We start from the raw sequence: 20,275 nt of genomic DNA on the forward strand, positions 1-20,275 counted from the left end.
AACCAGGAACTATTTTACAATGCTTAGTAAAGCTAAAGGTTCCACCTATTCAATGCGTTATCGTAATGGTCTATTTAGAACATCACATATTTATTTAACTTATCATAAAATACATCTTTGGGACCGGTTTCGGCAATCCACTATGCCATCATCAGCCATTGAGTTTTTTAAATAGCAAGGAACATTCAAAAATTTAAAAATATGCAATAGCAAGTCCTATTCTTACATGAAAAACATTAAAAATATAGCTAAATAGCATAGGCCCATTGTACTATACAAATAACATGTCTTTTTTGAAAAATACAATATTATTTAGTGCATCTAAAATTATTTTTTATATATAATTGGCAAAGTCTATGTACAATAGAATCATGTAAAATTGATAAAAGAATCTACTTTTGCCATTTAAACCACAGTTTTAAAACAACAAGTCCTATTTTACATGGAAAATATTAAAACTTGGCTAGTTAGTATTAACCCTTTTTTATGTTATACAAGTAACATGTCTTGTTAAAAAATATAGTATTATTTGGTGCGTCTAGAATTGTTTTTAGGTGCTTAAAAAGACTATGGTTTGATCGAACCTGAACGCGCTTTCTCAGCAGCTGCATATATGTGCAACAAATTGAGAAGCAGGCTTGGTGATGAAACACTGGACGCATTGTTATTTCTCAGATCTTACTTTCACAATTCAAATTAGAATGTTCCTATTAAATTATATTTCTTTGTATTTACGAGAAATGTAACTGATTAATGTTATTTTAAATACTTTTTGCCAAGAAACTTTCTACCTACTTATTATGTTGTTACATGAAAGTCGATATTTAGTCTATGTTCAGAGAGATTGTTGTTAATTTCCATAGTTTGTTACATAAGATTTTTTAATTTATGTAAGTTTATAGAGATCTCACTGATTCTTGGAAAATAATAATTTTTACGTAGAGACTGAGTGATTTTAAATCTGACTCTAAGTCTGATTAGTTAGAGTGATTAGATTAGCTAGGTGTATACCTAAAATATATTGATTTTGTCTCAATTTTGATTTGCTGATTAAACAGCTGATTTCTGTAAGTTTCTTTTTTTATTTGTAACCTTCAATCCCGTATTGACCAAGTGTAACCCCAAAATCCCAGGATTATAAATAAGGGCCAGGATCAAATTCCCTACTTGGAGGCCACTGCGTAGGCTACTTGGAGCCACCGGCAATGCCAGTGCACTATGAGGAGCTTTGTCTCATTTCAAAAATTGATGCCGCAATGAATTTGTGTGATATTTGGTATTATTTCAGTCTTAAATGTTGTATCAGAACAGAGTTGGTCATTTATTTGAATTTAACTTAATGAGCACGGACTTGTGAAGACTATGGAAGAATAGGACAGCATCATCTATTGCGATGTGAGCTTTAGCAATCTTTTGGTCATGGGACTATATTTTGTTGAGTTTAAGGGGACACATTCCTCAGTTAAGGCCTGATTTATTGATGTTCATTGTATAACTTGCCTCGGGTAGATTTGTTTCAGCGTGTGGCTAAGGCTACAATCCCGTAAGGATGTCGCTGTTTTAGGAGTCTGAACCTCCGTTATTTTGTGTTGTTCTGCTGTGTGATAGGCGAGGGCAATTTATTTGCATCTACCGAGGATGGTTTTTAGAAACGACCGATTCTTGTATTTTGTCCAAGTCATTTCTGTATTGCTGCAGATGAGATCTTTAAATAGCACGTTGTTTTCATTTCTGAGACGTCCTGATGTTATAATATTGGTGCTGATTTGAATCTGTGTTATGTACTCTTTTCCAAAGACCAACGTTGAATTACAGTAAATGTTTGAAGTTAAAGTCACTCTGTTTATTTGAATTTGTGTGATGTATTTTTTCCCAGAGACCAACATTGATTAGGGAGTGAATTGTGTAAACTGTTGTTTACTGCGACACCTTTTCCATCAAAATTTTGTGTGTGTGTGTGTGTGTGTGTGTGTGCGTGCGTGCGTGCGTGTGTGCGTGCGTGCGTGCGTGCGTGCGTGCGTGCGTGCGTGCGTGCGTGCGTGCGTGTGTGTGTGTGTGTGTGTGTGACATGATATGCTCCACGATTTATGTAAATATTTGTTTCTTTTCATGTGATCTGTGTGTGGTTTTGGTTCACAGTTTGATGGGTTTTGTTTTGCTTTTTCTTGAGTTGTATAATAGTAGGATGTGCTTTACACTCAGTTATCTCATGTGTACAGTTAGTTTAGGTATTTTTTCCAAACAGTATTACATTATGTATAATGTTAGGGACACTCCTGCAATGTCAAGAGTGCAGGCAAGGGAAATACTTATCTATAGTTGAAGGAATTAACAAAACAAGCCAGGTGTGTGGTGCGAGCACGCGAACCCAAGTCCTTTAATGGGTTCACTGTACATATTAAGTGGGAGTGTCGGCGCACGGTTGCTGTGTTTCTTTGTAAAGATTATCTCAAGATGAATTCTATAAAATTGAGAAAAATCTTAAATTTGTAATTTTGTCACATCTATTGTAACTGATGGTCTGTTTCATTTTTTTTTGTGTGTGTGTGTGAATAAATATTTTCCTCAAATCTGATGCCATGCTTCTGCCAACATCACTTATATTGTAGCTATAGTCTACTTCGTCTTGTTCATAACAGAAATATATGTTCCCCATCAAAAATCCAGGGTGTAACTTTATGATAAATATATTTTGGCAGAGTTTGAACTGAGCACACCTGGGACCAGCTGACTAGTTTGGGGCCCATTACCATGATGGTACAATAAGGAGACAATACATATCATGTGTAAGGTTTTTGAAGGTACAGTAGACAAATACATAAGATAGGTTAGCTGAATACCAGATTGGTTTCATGGCAGGGTACTCTTGTGAAAATCAGCTGGCTCATGTCCAACAAGATGTGCCTGAGGTTTTACACAACAGAGAACAGCCAAGCTGTATAACAACAGACTTGTCTAAAGCCTTTGACAGGGTAAATAATAATAGACTTACTAAGAAAATAGAAAAATAAGACTACATAAGAGGATAGTAAGTTGAATGAGAGTATTTTTGAAGGTAACGTAGCAAAAGGTCATTGTGTGAATCCATCCACCACAATGAACAAGAGAATCTATTCTAAACTAACATGATAAAAATTTAAATCAACATAGGACAGGCTGTGTTTCTAATAACCACATTGTTAATTTCAACCAAACTGAAGCAAGAAAATTACTCCATGAGAGACACAGCATAATGTGTTTTTAAAATACCTTTTCACGTTTACATCTTTTTCATTATTTTACTTTTCATATGTTCAACACATTTTATAATTTTTAAGATGTCATTTCAATGTTCGTAATTGGCTGAAGATGACCTAATAGGGTTGAAACATGTAACAGATTTCATGTGGCTAAGGGCCAGTTTCATCAACCACTTAAAAATCTGAAAAAGGAGTGTTACTTAACACCTTGTTAAGATTTTAACATGCGTTATGGAAATCGCATTTCACAGAACACTATAACAAGCTCGTTAACTAACGTGGCGTTAATGTTAAAGTCAGAAGTGTGTAGCATTGCCATTATTTCGCTATTCTGAACGGTGCTGGGCATAACTGTATTCATTTTTCTCCTTTCTCTTGTACTTTTTTTGCATGGAATAAGAGGTTCCATTTGAAATACATGTACGACAATGATAATGAAATGAAAAAACATTATTCGAAGGACGAGTTGGAGAAGTCCAAGACCGGAGATTTTATATTTATTCCAGCATTTAAATAGATGACTTTGAAGATGATTGCATTAATCGGTGACGAAGAAGAGCCTCTTCATAATGACGTTGACTTTTAACGCAGAATATCACAGAGATTTTTAAGCTAAATTTTATGAACTGGCCAGATTATTTATAAGTACAGTAGCACAATCATATTAGAAATCAGGCCTACCATGTTATACATTGTATATGCTACATCCGCTTATGATCCCGCTTCCTTTAAATTTATATTTCAAGCTTTATATAATCTCAAACAGCTCCAAGGTAAACTCCAATTTTGCAGAAATGAAACTGAACGCTTACTACTATCTATAGGATGAAGATCTATCATTAGTTTCAGACACAAGGCTTTGTATTGACAATGTGATAATTACAATCACTCAAGTTTTCAGGTTTTTACCGTAAGAAGTGTTTAGCGTTGTTTTTTAGATGTAATGAAAATTAGTTTTACAGACCATGGTGTAGTTTTAACACTGACAATAGATTTTTAGTATGTTCACTAATGTTCAAGGTCATCATTTTAAGATTACGTGAGCGAAACATGTCCCGTAAAGAGGTATAATTGTAGGAAAATATAACCACCTAAAGGTGGATAGTATTGAAGAGATGAACAATAAATAATTTCCTATTATAATTGTTATTAACATACCACTTAGTCGAGCAGCTCATCTCCTTTCACCCAAGTCTTCCCTGCCCAAACTTTGAACCACTTTTGCAATGCTACTCTTTTGTCAGAAATCACCCAGAACAAATCAAGCTGCTATTCTTTGGATTTTTCCCAGTTCTTGAATCAAGTAATCCTGGTGAGGGCTCCATATACTGGAACCATACTCTAGTTGAGGTCTTACAAGAGACTTATATGCCCTCTACTTTACATCCTTACTACAACTCCTAAATACCCTCAAAATCATGTGCAGAGATATGTACCCTTTATATACAATCATATGTATGTGATTAGGCTACCCCAATGAAGATCTCGCCTTATATTAACACGTAGGTACTGACAATGATACAATGATCCCCAAAAGGAATTTTCCCCCCATCAACGCAGTAATTAAAACTGAGAGACTTTTCCTATTTGTGAAACTCACAACCTGATTTTTAACACCGTTTATCATTATACCATTGCCTACTGTCCATCTCACAATATTATCGAGGTCATTTTTCAGTTGCTCACAATCTTGTAACTTATTTATTACTCTGTAGAGAATGACATCATCTGCAAAAAGCCTTATCTCTGATTCCACTTCTTAACATGTATCACTGATACACATATAAAAAAACATAAAGGTCCAATAAAACTGCCTTGAGGAATTCCCCTCTTAACTATTACAGGGACAGATAAACCTTTGCCTACTCTAATTCTCTGAGTTCTATTTTCTAGAAATATAGCCACCCATTCGGTCACTCTTTTTTCTAGTCCAACTACACTCATTTTTGCCAGTAGTCCCCCACGATCTACCCTATCAAATGCTTTAGATAGGTTAATCGTGATACAGTCCATTTGACCTCCTGAATCCAGGATATCTGCTATATTATGCTGGAATCCTACAACTTGAGCTTTAATGGAATAACCTTTCCTAAACCCAAACTGCCTTCTCTCAAACCAGTTATTAATTTTCCAAACATGTCTAATATAATCAGCAAGAATGCTTTCCCAAAGCTCACATGCAATGCATGTCAAACTGACTGGCCTGTAATATTCAGCTTTATATCTATCACCCTTTCCTTTATACAGAGAGGCTACTATGGCAACTCTCCATTCATTTGGTATAGCTCCTTCAAGGAAACCATAATCAAATAAGTACTTCACATATGATACTATATCCCTTTATTATATCCCCAGAAATCTTATCAATTCCAGCCACTTTTCTAGTTTTCAAGGTAAATTTAATACTTCTTAGGTATTAGTCACCTCCTCTTTCTGCACATGATCCTTTTAACCAACAACCTTTGCATACTGCTGCTGACCGAATGTTTCTGACTCTTGAAGAAAATTTGTATACACACCCCTCCCCCCCCTTTTCATGAATGATTCCTGGAATGTCCTTCTTTGAACCTGTTTCTGCCTTAAAGTACCTATAAATACTTTTTCATTTTTCACTAAAATTTCTATGACCACCCATTATGCTTGCCATCATGTTATCCTTAGCAGTCTTCTTTGCTAGATTCAATTCCCTAGTATATTCCTTCAATTTCTCCTTACTTCCACAGCCATTTCCAAGTCTATTTTCAACATGCACCTCTTTCTTAGTCTCTTTACTTCTCTGTTATAATATAGTGGATCTTTACCATTCCTTACCACCTATATACATACAAAACCAGTTTTCACATTCCTCAACAATTGCTTTAAACCCATCTCAGAGTCTGTTTACATTACCAATTATAGTTACTTTTTTTAAACTCCCTCATGCCTATTTTATCAGCCGTATGGTACTGCCAAATAGTCCTAATTTTAATACATTCCTTTCTATCATATTTAACTTTAACTACAGAAAAAACAGCTTCGTTATCAATAATGCCATCTATTACTTCAGTTTCTCTATAGAGCTCATCTGGTTTAACTAGCACCACATCCAGAATATTCTTCCCTCTAGTTGGTTCTATCGCTTTCTGAATCAGCTGACCTTCCCATATTAACTTATTTGCCATTTGTTGGTCTTGCTTCCTGTCGTTCGCATTACCTTGCCAATTGACATTTGGTAAATTGAGATCACCCGCTACAATCACGTTCCTTTCCATATAGTTCCCCACATAGGTGATTATCTTATTAAATAATTAGCATGTACCTGCGGCTTGGCCCGCATTTTTAATTCATTGGTTAAATACTTTAAAACTGTTATTTAAAAAGCAAAACGAAACTTATTTAACATGCAATGTTTTTACATAAATTGCATGTGTAATATTTTCTTTTTAATTATGTTTTTACTTTCAACGCTCCAGATATTGGGTTAATGGATGGTACAAATCATATTAAAATAATATAAAAGACCATATTACACAAAAACAACCTTCTTTTCGTACAGTTCTAACGGATATAGTATTCTGAGTCTCCTCCCATATGGAGCTGAGATGTATGGTGTGTTTTCCTTTCCAACTCTGGACTAAATCGCGTACCGGTTTTGACCACGAGAGAAGTTCTATTTCGGAAGATCGAGTTCTACAACTATAAAAGATTTTCCTTATGCCTTGTTTATGCACATAGCGAAATTGAAATGAATGTGGAACTGGAGACGCCTAAATTGTAACGGTATATCTGAAGGGATGATATAAATTCCACCAGGAATGAGTGATGATTGTGCTCTTAATAATATTGGGTATTAGTTTCTTGATTGAGAGTCATGTTCCATTGCAGCGAGAAGGATTCATATTCACAACCTTCCGCTCCAAGATTTTCCATGGTACTCCAGGTGACACCAAGTTGTTGGAAAGCTCTGTCGTGTGGTTCACAGCCTGTTCTGTATTAGGTGTGGTGTCGACAGATTTGTAAGTTTATGGAACACTGGGAATTTCTTACAAATTTTGCTTGTTGGTGATATTGACAGCATTTCCTGGAGCAAGAATTGCTTTTTGAAACGGACTACGTAATCGACGAAATGCAGTGCCCATCTTTGTTTAAAAATTTCAGGTCTCAACATGCCATAGACGTGGCTAGGTGTCACACATACACACACAGACGAACACTTCCTGGTATCACGGACTGAATATGGCTCCTAATGTCAGGGAGTGAAATGGCTTCCTATACCATGAACTTATGGTTTCTTGACTTGTATTAGCCAGATAATGTATATGTTGCCCAGTAACAGTGAACCTATACATATTTTCATGATGATATCTGTTTGGATTGTCATATTCCAACACACATTTTCCACCGGTTTTTCGTTGATAACTCCCAACTAAACATACATACATACATACATAATCAGTATAGACTGTTGTGCCTTTCAGCGTTCAGTCTGCAACCTTTTGTGAATTTACTAAACGTCACCACAATCCTCGATTTGCAACTAGTGTTGTGGCCCCATTTAGTTCTATTCGTCTTATCTTTAAATCGTTAGAAACCGAGTCTAACCATCGTCATCTTGGTCTCCCTCTACTTCTCTTACCCTCCATAGCAGAGTCCATTATTCTCCTAGGTAACATATCCTCCTCCATTCGCCTCATATGGCCCCACCACTGAAGCCGGTTTATGCGTACAGCTTCATCCATCGAGTTCATTCCTAAATGAGCCTTTATCTCCTCATTCCGAGTACCATCCTGCCATTGTTCCCACCTGTTTGTACCAGCAATCATTCTTGCTACTTTCATGTCTGTTACTTCTAACTTATGAAATAGATATCCTGAGTCCACCCAGCTTTCGCTCCCATAAAGCAAAGTTGGTCTGAAAACAGACCGATGTAAAGATAGTTTCGTCTGGGAGCTGACTTCCTTCTTACAGAATATTGTTGATCGCAACTGCGAGCTCACTGCATTAGCTTTACGACACCTTGATTCAATCTCACTTACTATATTACCATCCTGGGAGAACACACAACCTAAATACTTGAAATTATCAACCTGTTCTAGCTTTGTATCACCAATCTGACATTCAATTCTGTTGAATTTCTTACCTACTGACATCAATTTAGTCTTCGAGAGGCTAATTTTCATACCATATTCATTGCACCTATTTTCAAATTCCAAGATATTAGACTCCAGGCTTTCGGCACAATCTGCCACTAAGACCAAGTCGCAGCATAGGCCAGACTACTTATTACATTTCCACCTAACTGAATCCCTCCCTGCCATTTTATACCTTTCAGCTGATGATCCATGTAAACTATGAACAGCAAATGTGAAAGATTACAGCCTTGTCTAACCCCTGTAAGTACCCTGAACCAAGAACTCGTTCTACCATCAATCCTCACTGAAGCCCAATTACCAACATAAATACCTTTGATTGATTGTAATAATCTACCTTTAATTCCATAGCCCCCAGTATGGCGAACATCTTTTCCCTCGGTACCCTGCCATATGCTTTCTCTAGATCTACGAAACATAAACACAACTGCCTATTCCTCTCGTAGCACTTTTCAATTACCTGGCGCAAACAGAAAATCTGATCCTGACAGCCTCTCTGCGGTCTGAAACCACAGTGGGTTTCATCCAACTTCCTCTCAACGACTGATCGCACCCTCCCTTCCAAGATGCCAGTGAATACTTTGCCTGGTATACTAATCAATGAGATACCTCGATAGTTGTTGCAATCCTTCCTGTTCCCTTGCTTATAGATAGGTGCAATTACTGATTTTGTCCAATCTGAAGGTACTTTACCAACACTCCATGCTAATTTTACTACTCTGTGAAGCCAGTTCATCCCTGCCTTCCCACTATACTTCACCATTTCAGGTCTAATTTCATCTATTCCTGCTGCTTTATGACAATGGAGTTTATTTACCATCCTTTCCACTTCCTCTAGCTTAATTTCACCAACATCATTTTCCTCCTCCCCATGACCGTGGCTGTTTGCAACACCACCAGGATGATTTCATTTTTACATTGAGATGTTCAAAATATTCCATCCACCTCTCCAGTGATTCCCTGGGATCTATTATGAGTTCGCCTGAATTACTCAAAACACTGTTCATTTCCTTTTTCCCTCCCTTCCTAAGATTATTACTGTCCAGAAAGGTTTCCCTGCTGCTAGATCTAGCCTTTCCAGGTTGTTACCAAAATCTTCCCATGATTTCTTTTTGGATTCAACAACTATTTGTTTCCCTCTGTTTCTTTCATTTACGTACAAATCCCTGTCTGCCTCGGCCCTTGTTTGGAGCCATTTCTGATAAGCCTTGTTTTTACGTTTACAAGCTGCTCTCACTTCATCATTCCACCAAGATGTTCGCCTTTTCCCATCTTTACGCACAGTTGTTCCAAGGCATTCCCTTGCTGTTTCTACTACAGCATCCCTGTATGCCACCCATTCACTTTCTACATCCTGAACCTGCTTACTGTCTACTGTTTGAAACTTCTCACTAATCATATCCATGTTCTTCTGTCTAATTTCTTCGTCCTGGAGACCCCTTGCATACTGCAAGTGGGCCGATGACCTTCGATGTTAGGCCCCTTTAAACAACAAGCATCATCATCATCATACTGCAAGTCACAGTTGATTTGGGGAGTTTCTTGATTATAATTGAATAACCCCTTTCCTATTACCAATCACTATGTGGTTGGGAAAATTTTATTATATTGGCAGCTCCCTTCCCTGCTGCGAGGCTGGGGTGTTTTCATTATATGACAGTCCAGCTGGGAAGTTTTCATTGTAATGGCAGACCCCTTGCCTACTGCCAGTCACAGTAGAGTAGGGGAGTTTTCACTTGAAGTTAAGGCCCCTTTCCTCCTGTCAATCACTATGTAGTTGAGAATTTTTTATTGTAGTGTCAGACCCACTTGTCTGCTGCCAGCCAGAATCGAATTCGAGTATTTTCATTATGACACGCCTCCTTGCCTATTGCCAGTCACAATCCAGCTGGGGAGTTTTCAATATAACAGCAGTTCCCCATGCCTACTGGCATTGACACTCGTGTCAATGCTGGCATTGACACTCGTGTGGGGGGTTTTCACTATAACGGCAGACCCTTGCATACTGCTATTCACAGTTGATTTGGGGAGTTTTGATTGTAATGGCAGACCTCCTTGCCTACTGGCAGTTATTATGCATTTCGGAAATTTTCATTACAATGGCAACCCCTCTTGTCTGCTGCCAGCCAGAATTAGACTGGGGTCTCTCCTTTGTATGGCAGGCCCCCTTTCCTACTGCGCATACTGATCCACTCTCAATGTCCTCTGGTTATGTCGAATATAACTGAGCCTTTCAGATTCAATCTTAGCACACATGTCTACGATAAACTGTTGAAAGAGGCCTCTACTTCGCAGGAAAATATTGAAACTTGAACAGCGCATCATAATTCTGTAAGCATAGAACTCCATAGCAAAAATCTTCTTGTTCATATGCATTCCTGTAGTTGGGTTTCTTTGTCGCAGTTGAAAATGGTATCCATCTTCACCCTGCCAGAAAATCAGTGGATACTGCAGCGCATCATACGATCGGTGCGTATCGGGAATTCGTTTGATCGTACCACTTCTTTGTTCTAAAACTATGTCTCTTGCTCCATGATGTTCCCCGGCCATTATTAGAGCCACTTCCGTTGTCGTCGGTGCATTGAATCGCCTTTCATGTTCACCTTGTGGGGTTTTGTCCGCTAAGATAACCAGATTGAATTCAGGACTCATCTTTTCCATAGCCCGTTTGAAGCTACAGACTTAGGAGTTTTCACGGTTCAGCATGTCTTGCAACTGAATTACTATATCTTTTCTCGTTTGTGGTACATTCCTGCAACGCTGCTCCGCTTGTAGCATACTGTCCCCTATAAAATATGCTTGCAGAAATTTAGGGTGTTTATTCGGTAGGCTCCGTAGACTTCCGACGCGAGGATATACTTGGCCCTGAACCTTGAAAGTCGGCATGAATCCTGATTCTCTAATTTCTCTGGTGGCACCGAAAGAGGTCATCTGGAAGCATGAGTTGTAGCGTCTGATATTTTGCAGGAAATGTTTAGCTTCGATGGAATCGCCAGTTAGAAAAGTACTTTCCTCCACTGCAGCACATACCTGTGGTTTTACCTTTACACTTCCTTGCTTCACAGTGTTGGCATGTTATAGACATTGATCCGATGTGACACAAAGGATTGGAGGCATAATCCGCTGACCGGTGGTAATCGAAAGCTGCATTCTCTAAATTTCTCCAGATGCGCTTTCTTAAAGTAGTTGATGCAATTCTAGCTTGCTGTAGTCTGGATTCTTTTTCTGGTATTGTTTCAGCTTCTCTTCTTCTTGCATGTCTTCTTCTGTCTTCTATTTGTCTTGCTTCTCTTTCAGGGGTGAATTCCGCTTCTCTTCTTCTTTCATGTCTTCTATTTGTCTTGCTTCTCTTTCAGGGGTGGATTCCGATTTTCTTCTTCTTTGTTCTCTTTCTCTGCTCTGCTGTTGTCTTGCTTCTCTTTCAGCAGTGGATTTCGCTTCTCTTCTTCTTTCATGTCTTCTTCTGTCTTCTATTTGTCTTGCTTCTCTTTCAGGGGTAGATTCCACTTCTCTTCTTCTTTGTTGTGTTTCTCTGTGTTCTCGTTGTCGATTTCGTACACATTTCTTTTTCCGAGGAGGCTGCGGCATCTTTGTCATGTGCGAAAATATAAGTCAATAACCTTACACGCAATTCGAAGTGTTAATTTGCAGCCGCGTTGGAACAAAACGATAAGAAAGGAGTGAAATGAATATCGGGTATATATTCAATAAAGATGTAGTTAAAACTATGAAAAGTAGGTACTATAAATAACTAATGAAAACAGATCTTGACGTATACGGAGATACGACGAAGATGTAATGCATGTCGATAACAGGAAATAGGTTGCCTAGCGACTACGAATGTGTACTTTTAATCGTGGTCACGGCGCGTTGGATTGTGATGAAAACACAATGGAATGAGAGATATAGACTGCTAAATGTACTTGATACAGCGCCCTGCTTGAAACTCAGCGAACTAATTGTTGCCTATAACCATTATGGAGGCTACCACTTCATTGCCTTGGCATTCTTATCGTGATATTTAGCCGCATTGTCTGTTCAATGAGTTAGTAATCCTGTAATGAAATGAGCGAAGTGAATCTGGCTGGCATTTGTTTGGTTGTGAGCAGAATTATGAAGGATAATTCGCCATTATACACTAACATTAAAATCATGCACTACAGGAACACACGCTTCATTTCATTCCCAGTCCAGTTTATGAGAGACGGGTTACCCGCCATTTTGTCTGTCTCCATCTGGCTCATTGTTGTGGTTCCGTAGTAACACATAGAACAGTTCAATGAGATATTCACACACATATAGACGAAGATACCACAGCCTCTTAAATTGTACTGTAATTTGTGAATTTTCTTCTTGATGTAGTTTTTTAGGTGTTATGCTTTTCGTTACATATAGCTGCTATATATGTTATTTTCTGACAGTACCTGTGCAGCAACCTGTGCCCGTTGGCTGGAACGTAGGATATGTGTACGGTACCCCCTGCCTGTCGTAAGAGGGTCTAAAAGGGGTAAACTTAGAGACTACAGACCATGGGACCACTAGCCATGTCTGACACTTCTTCCATGTACTTCTACCAGCTTCACCACATTCATGTTTATATCGTACCTTACTTAGTCAACCCTTATATTCTTCCGAGCCCGACAGTATTTGGCTTGCAAGACCTAGCCAAATTTTCATTTTCATAGGTCCCCGAACACAGGGTATAGATACCCATCTCTTACTCTGATACGACCCCAACGTTGTTACGTTTGTGAGATCTTTGTATATTTAACATACCGTTATTTATGCATCATTTTCACGTTTTACTTTTTCTCGAAGACCATATGGAGAACGCAGAACTTCAGATCCTGTCTACGGTAGATTCAGAGAATAAGCTTTTTTTTTCTTTTTTTTTTTACCTATTTTCCATGTCGTTGTTAAAACACATCTTTAGGTATCTGCGTCCCGTAGAGAAATTTTATTCTGAACTCTGCAGACATCTAAACTTAAACTATATATCCGAAGAAATTATTCGAAACCGAGGAATGAATATTACTTCGCTCGCGGCATGCCCAATCATGAGAATGGCTTCAGTAATATTAGTCTACAGTTTGAGTCGTGTTCATTGCAGAGTGCAGGATTCTTATTCTTAAGAAGGATAATTGGAACCACAATCGTCCGCTCTAAAATGTTCGAGGGTACTCCAGGTGACTCCAAGTCTTTCAAAAGCTCTGCCGTGAAGTCGATAGACTTGTAACTTTGTACAACATCGGGTAATTCTTGTAAAAGTTGCTTGTTCAAAGGGATGAATGACATGATATATGATAGTAAGAATGAAACCCGGCGCCAGCACATAGCCCACTCCTCTCGAATAGCTCAAGACTTTACGTCCTGATCCGACGGACGAATCATCATCAACAGCGCCATATGCCCTCACACCGTATAAGACCAAAAACTGCTTCCTACGCCCTGGACGTAAAATGGCTCCTTGAATATTGTGTTCTCTACCTATCATATGTAGGTTGCCTAGCGACAGCGACTCTATGCATTTAATCTTGGTGACAGCACTTTGGATTGTCATATCCCAATACACGTTTTCCGATGGCTTTTCGTTCATAACTCACCAATGAAAGCGAAAATGAAAATTCCGGCTTCGAGGTGCATTCGGGCCCCCTTCCATCTACCATGTTCAAAATTTCAGATCTCTGCGTGCTGTAAATTTTGCTGGGCATCGCGCACAGACACACAGACAGACAAACACTTCCTTTTATTATTACAGATTCTGAATCAGCGTCAGCGCTACCCTTTCCGGTCTGTACACTCCAAAGACATCAAGTTGCCTATTATATTTAGAGATTAGTCTTACACCTAGAATTTCATGTTTGTCATCTTTAACTTTTTTGTAGCTTACAAATTCTTCTTTTAACAGAATGAATACTCCCCCTCCTGCCATTCCTATCCTTCACCACCGTCTCGATCCTCCTATACTGCCTGCTATGCGAGGTTTTTTGAGACTAGACTGCGACAAAATTTCTCCGCTAGATGGCAGGCATTAACTCATAATGTTCCAAACATATTCTAATGACGACAGCCTACAAAACACTATGCGTTATGGTCATATGTTCACTGAAGCTTGTAAATTACATCAGTAATATTAAATATCGGCAATATTACCTGTATGAAGTCGCAGTTGGCCTCTTCATGCACAATTTAAAGATTTTCCCGACGAAGCCTTGAAGTGGTACCGTACTTTTTGTGTTCTTGCCAACGCAATATCAGTTAATAGAGGTGTTACGAACTTGGTTAGGATAATAACACAAACAGTTTGCTGATGTTTTTTGACCTCACACTGTAACAAAACACATTCTGAAAGGGAAGATGTCGCAGGTCCTCATATTATGCTCGTACGTTTGAAGGACTTCGACAATAGGGCACAGTAGCTTAAACAAACTCCTGCAGATACTTCACCAGAGCAACATAACAAGGTTTCGGGTATCGAAATCCTCATCTGTCCTGATGCATAATCAAATCAGTTCCATTTAACAGTGTTGAAGCTCTAGGCAGTGAGATGTTGCTGACGCACTTGTCACACTCCATCCTCTCTTCAACAACACGAACCAAGTACCCGCAAATTAGGATTTGATTTCCTGTTTCTAGTTTTATTGAGATATTATCGTCTGGATATTTGAGGTTGTCCAAAATGTCTAAACATGAAAACGTTTGTTTTGTGATTGTCCGTCACAATTCTTATCACAAGGAATCCACTATACTCCACGGCTTTAATCACCTTCTGGAAAAAAACCCGCGGCCTGTTTCTAATCATTCGACCGGGTCGGGAATGGAATGAAACCTTGCCGAGGATAGGAATTGTGCCTGCTGCCGAAGCCTGTCGCACTCCTCTGGGGCAATGATTAATGAATGACAGATGAACTGAAATGATATTCAAGAGTGTTGCTGGATTGAAATATGACAGGAAAACCGGAGTACCCGGAGAAAAACCAGTTCCGTTCCCGCTTTGCCCAGCACAAGTCTCACATGGAGTGACCGGGATTTGAACCACGGAACCCAGCGGTGAGAGGCCAGCCCATTGCCGCCTGGGTCACGGAGGCTCCATCACCTTCTGAAGTAAGGTGTAAAGGCACAGATGCGAGAGTAATCTGAGGACATCCAATTACTTCCTTTATTAGGTCCTTGCCTGGATAAAGCCGACAGCCGCCTTTCTCTTAATTCCCTTCTAGGCGGTATTTCATAGAGTCGTATCTTTTCTGGCTGCGAACCACCTTGCCGAGATTGGCAAAATGGTGCTCATTAGTTTATTTCGGGGGGAAAAATCGAAAGTTTCAGTTCTACCAAAAAATATACCTTGCACAAACAGAAAGAAACAAGTACACCTTAAAATCATTTTTGAAATATCTATACGCATAACATGATTAATTCATTTCACAGTTCTATACAAAATATCCCTTGTACAAACGGAAGTGAGCAGACACGTTTACTCATTGTAAGAAATAACTCAGCTTTCCACACACATTCATGCACCAATAACACAGTGCTTCACCCACACACAGCTAAGATTGTGCGTCTACTACTGCACTCTTACAGCGACGTGAAGAAATATTGGTATTCGCGCCTTCCTGTGTTAAAACCGTTGCCTACGTTATAATACAAGGCCTGGAAATAGAGCCCGTAAAACGCTATGGAAGTGGTTACACTGAAGTTCAATGCCAGGCCGCTAGGATCGCTATCTTGCCCCCCTGTTTACCAGGCTCGCGCCTTTAAACGTGTTCATTAACTGAGTTGGTTGTGAATGTATTATGTATTTGTCTGATGTTAAGCATTCGCAGTTCCAGTCATGGTTTATTCACGAGCAATTAAAGGTAGTGGAATTTCGTTTCACAAGTTTCCAGTGAATGTTCCTAAGTTTTGATCCGAGTTACGTCATAAGAATTGGGCGATCCCAAAATTTGTCACTGGACTTTTTTTAAACTATGCTACCGTGACCGGCAATCATTTGAGAGGCGTCTTCAAACTCAGAAATCATAAATTAGGAAACCAACGAGGAAAATAATTTGCCCAACAAATTTCACGAAAATAAATGTAGCAAGAGCTAAAAATATTGTATTTTCCCCTGAAACAATCTCTGGTTTGTAAAGTATGGAGGTGGTTTTGTCCCGAGAGCATAAAATACAGTTTAAAATAAGCCATTTGTTTTATGGAGCATTTTATTAAATTATTCAATGCGCATGTCTGCAACATCTCACATGGGACATATTCAGGAACGAGAACAAAAGAGCATCTTTTAACCGGGCGAGTTGGTCGTACGGTTAGGGGCGCGCGGCTGTGAGCTTGCATCCGGGAGGTAGTAGGTTCGAATCCCACTGTCGGCAGCCCTGAAGATGGTTTTCTGCGGTTTCCCATTTTGACACCAGGCAAATGCTGGGGCTGTACCTTAATTAAGGCCACGGCCGCTTCCTTCCAACTCCTAGGCCTTTCCTATCCCATCGTCGCCATAATACCTATCTGTCTCGGTGTAATGTAAAGTCACTAGCAAAAAAAAAAAGCAACTTTTAGTAGGTACTGAAGATGAACTCCTCATTTGATTAATTAATGATTTCCTGTCATATATTAAGAAACTTAAAATGCATTCAGAGAAAGTAAAAAAGAATCATGAGAGAAATGTGTCAGGCATAGATCTTGACTACCCAGTCCACTGTGGCCTGCGTAAAATACGGTACCTCATAAGTATACGTTTGCATTATGCATTGATGAGGAACCTAACGAGCTATGACGTCGAGCTTTTCTTCAGCTACCTAAGACGCCAAGCGGAATACAATGACATTATGGTTCGTGTGGCAAAAGAAAAAACAGACTGTAAAGGCTGTTTAGAACATATCTGTTCTCCAGCTACTCAAAGTCCAACATTGTGTCTTATTCGTTTTCAAGATCGAGGAGCCCTCAGATATCGTAAATCGTCTGTGGCACTTCTGCAGTGAACGACGGAATTTGTCACTTCCGCTACGCAGTACTTGTCCCGAAGAGAGTTACTAAAAGGTGTACGTTTATTTTTTCGAAAGACATGTTCAACAGTGAAATTAAGTGTGGAAAGTGTAAAGGCGACAAACCATCTCTTTTTCCACTATGAAAATTTCTGAGACCTCTGTTAGACAACATTGCTTTGAGCCACTCAAGTAGAAGAGAGAAAGTTTTGAAACTTGATCAGAAGCTCCTCAGAAGGAAAATTTTGAAACCTCAATGACATATCCAAGCCAATGCAGCACCGCTCTATAAATAAAGTACTGTCAATACTCGCAAAAACATTCAGTTCTTTTTATTTAGGATATACTTTACTTATTGACACATACGGCCATGCGAATACAAGGGGGCAAGCCCGCGATCCTAGCGGCTGAATGGTGAACTAGGAAGCAACCCGTTTCCACGAGTGCATTTCAAGGCCTTGTATTATAGCGTAAGCAACGGTTAAAACTAGTGGCATAGACCAGGCAGTATAAGAGGATCGCGACGGCGGTGCTACCTATCTCTTTCCATCCTAGCTTCAAACCAATAATCGTACACTTCGACAAAGATACACATTCCATTCGTATTTGACTCAAATGCGCCCACACCTCAAAAAGGTTTAAAATATTTACACATTGGTATATACGAAAGAGAACAACAGGCAAATGGAAAAGACCGTAATAATGCTTCATACAACCAACTTAATTATACCCTACAGTAATACTTCTGCTTACCTAAGGCAAGTATACTCAAATCGATTACAATTCCCATGTAAATGTCGTATATCCATTGGCGAACGGCAGGCAATAAGTCTAAGCGCCCGTTATTCAAAGGAAGTATAGTAAGAGGTGAGAAGTGATAAGTCAAAATAATATAAACAGAAACGTACTTCACAGAAAACAACGGAACTATCTAGAGGATATGGCAGAATATACTTACCCATTAACTTACAGTAAATATCCTTTCTTAACCCTGAGAATATTTAATAGTGCGCTAAATGTTGGTTTATTTTATCGCACTGACTACTTCATAATCGTTGGTTTATTTTATCGCACTGATTACTTCATAATACAAACATAGTCTGCCTACGCACTACCACCAAGTGAACACTTGAAAGAATACTTCTGTCCGCTGCCAAACGTCTTGTACCACAGGTGTACGGCAGTTTGAATCAATCAGTGGTCTGAAGATATTCTGCGATATAAATAAGGTACTGGTACTGCATAATCACGACAATTCGGAACCCGTACAGTCGCCTACTTACTGAATATTGATTTATTGTAGAAACCTTTTTTTTTTTTAAATGAGCACTCTTTCGAGTATTCAGAATTTTGTTTACTTCTCATAAATATACAAATGCAACGGATGCACAAGATGATTCATGAGGAGTTGCCGCCAGTTATAGAACTGATTTCCAAAGACATTTTGAGCAATACATGTTGGATGAACCTGTATGCTATTATCAATATGCTACCTTACAAGAATTTGGTACCGGTAGTTGTTTGTAAAACACATTTGTCTTTCGTTCCAGTCGTTTGAAGGGTAAAATAAAATTCAATGAACTCTTCACAAATAATCTTTCACTTGGCGTTCAAACTCTTTAGGCCTTTTCAATCGTGAAATTACTAGCATTTTGCCCCAGTGGTGCAGCGAGCTCGTCAGTTGGATCAGACCTCTCCATTTCAGAGTTTGAGGGTTAGAGAGCACTGACGGAGCCCCGTGTCCGCTCAGGACTGACCGGTTCTGGCCCCCGTCCCACATCTTTCTCGCCGGCAGCTTTTTTTTTTTTTTTTTTTTTTTTTTTTTTTACGGGGGCTCCCGTAGCCCGCTCCCCCGGCGTGGCAATCGACACAATCTACATTGCCTCCGACATGCTATTACTTCTAAGTAGAAAGAGATAGCAGGGAGAGTGGGAAGTGATACAAGGAGTATCTGCCTGTTTCCATGTTAAACACGTTACTAGGCGATTTTTTTTTTTTTTTTTTTTTTTTGCTAGTTGTTTTACGTCGCACCGACACAGATAGGTCTTACGGCGACGATGGACCAGGAAAGGGCTAGGAGTAGGAAGGAAGCGGCCGTGGCCTTAATTAAGGTACAGCCCCAGCATTTGCCTGGTGTGAAAATTGGGAAACCACGGAAAACCATTTTCAGGGCTGCCGACAGTGGGGTTCGAACCTATAGTACTATCTCCCGAATACTGGATACTGACCGCTCTTAACCGACTGCAGCTATCGAGCTCGGTACTAGGCGATTTTGTATTGGTAGTATGGTGTTAAGGTATGGTATTGAAGGGTCAGGGAAAAGCCGCATAGGCAGAAAATAGAAAGAGCCTACATGTAAAACAAGACATCTTTTGATAGCACATGCAAAGATGTGGGCTGGAAAAGTCCAGAGGTTGTGTTAGTTAGGAGTATGTGTCATGTAATCATAACCATTTACCTAGCTTTTGTCAATTATTATGAGGAATCATTCCTTCTTGTCACTGCCTGGTGCGGCTCGGGTCCGCTGGCATCCTGACCTTGGGCCACAGGTTAGTCCCTTGGTCCAGCAGCCAGCATTCCCTGGTGCCAAGTCTCCTTTTAAGGAGAAGGGGAGTAGTGCCAAGCCTTACTTATTGTAACGGGCATCTTCTTTCTCACCTGATGACGTCCCTTCTTTTCGGTGTTGGTGGCACATACTTGTCTCTGTAACTATATACACATATATACACATATATACACTTATCCTATCATATATACATTAATACTTTTCTTCTGTAGAGTGCGGGCCGCTTTTCCGCTCTCGTGTCCTGTAAAACTAGTTAAATGGTATTAGCAGGGGTGGGTTTTTCGTCCACTTCTTTGTCACTGGCGGGGGGCGGGGTTGGATTGGATCGTCTCTTATTATGGCTGTGTTGCCTTCGTCATGTTGTGT

The 20,275-nt window shown here is 39.4% G+C and overlaps 1 protein-coding gene across 4 annotated transcripts in view; it reads right to left on the reverse strand.

Moving 5' to 3' along the window:
* The window catches only part of LOC137498548 (oocyte zinc finger protein XlCOF6.1-like), a 66,469-nt gene that overhangs the window by 41,212 nt on the left and 4,982 nt on the right, over window positions 1-20,275 (reverse strand). For 2 of the 4 annotated variants that reach the window (XM_068226245.1, XM_068226240.1), the window contains exon 1: window positions 18,302-18,764. The gene's annotated coding sequence lies outside the window, so the exon portion shown is untranslated. Of the gene's footprint in view, window positions 1-18,096; window positions 18,185-18,301; window positions 18,765-19,801; window positions 20,053-20,275 lie in introns of those variants that run through there. The other 2 variants (XM_068226243.1, XM_068226244.1) reach the window with 2 other exon arrangements.

This window comes from Anabrus simplex, chromosome 1 (genome assembly GCF_040414725.1).
Source record: "Anabrus simplex isolate iqAnaSimp1 chromosome 1, ASM4041472v1, whole genome shotgun sequence".
NCBI lineage: Eukaryota > Metazoa > Arthropoda > Insecta > Orthoptera > Tettigoniidae > Anabrus > Anabrus simplex.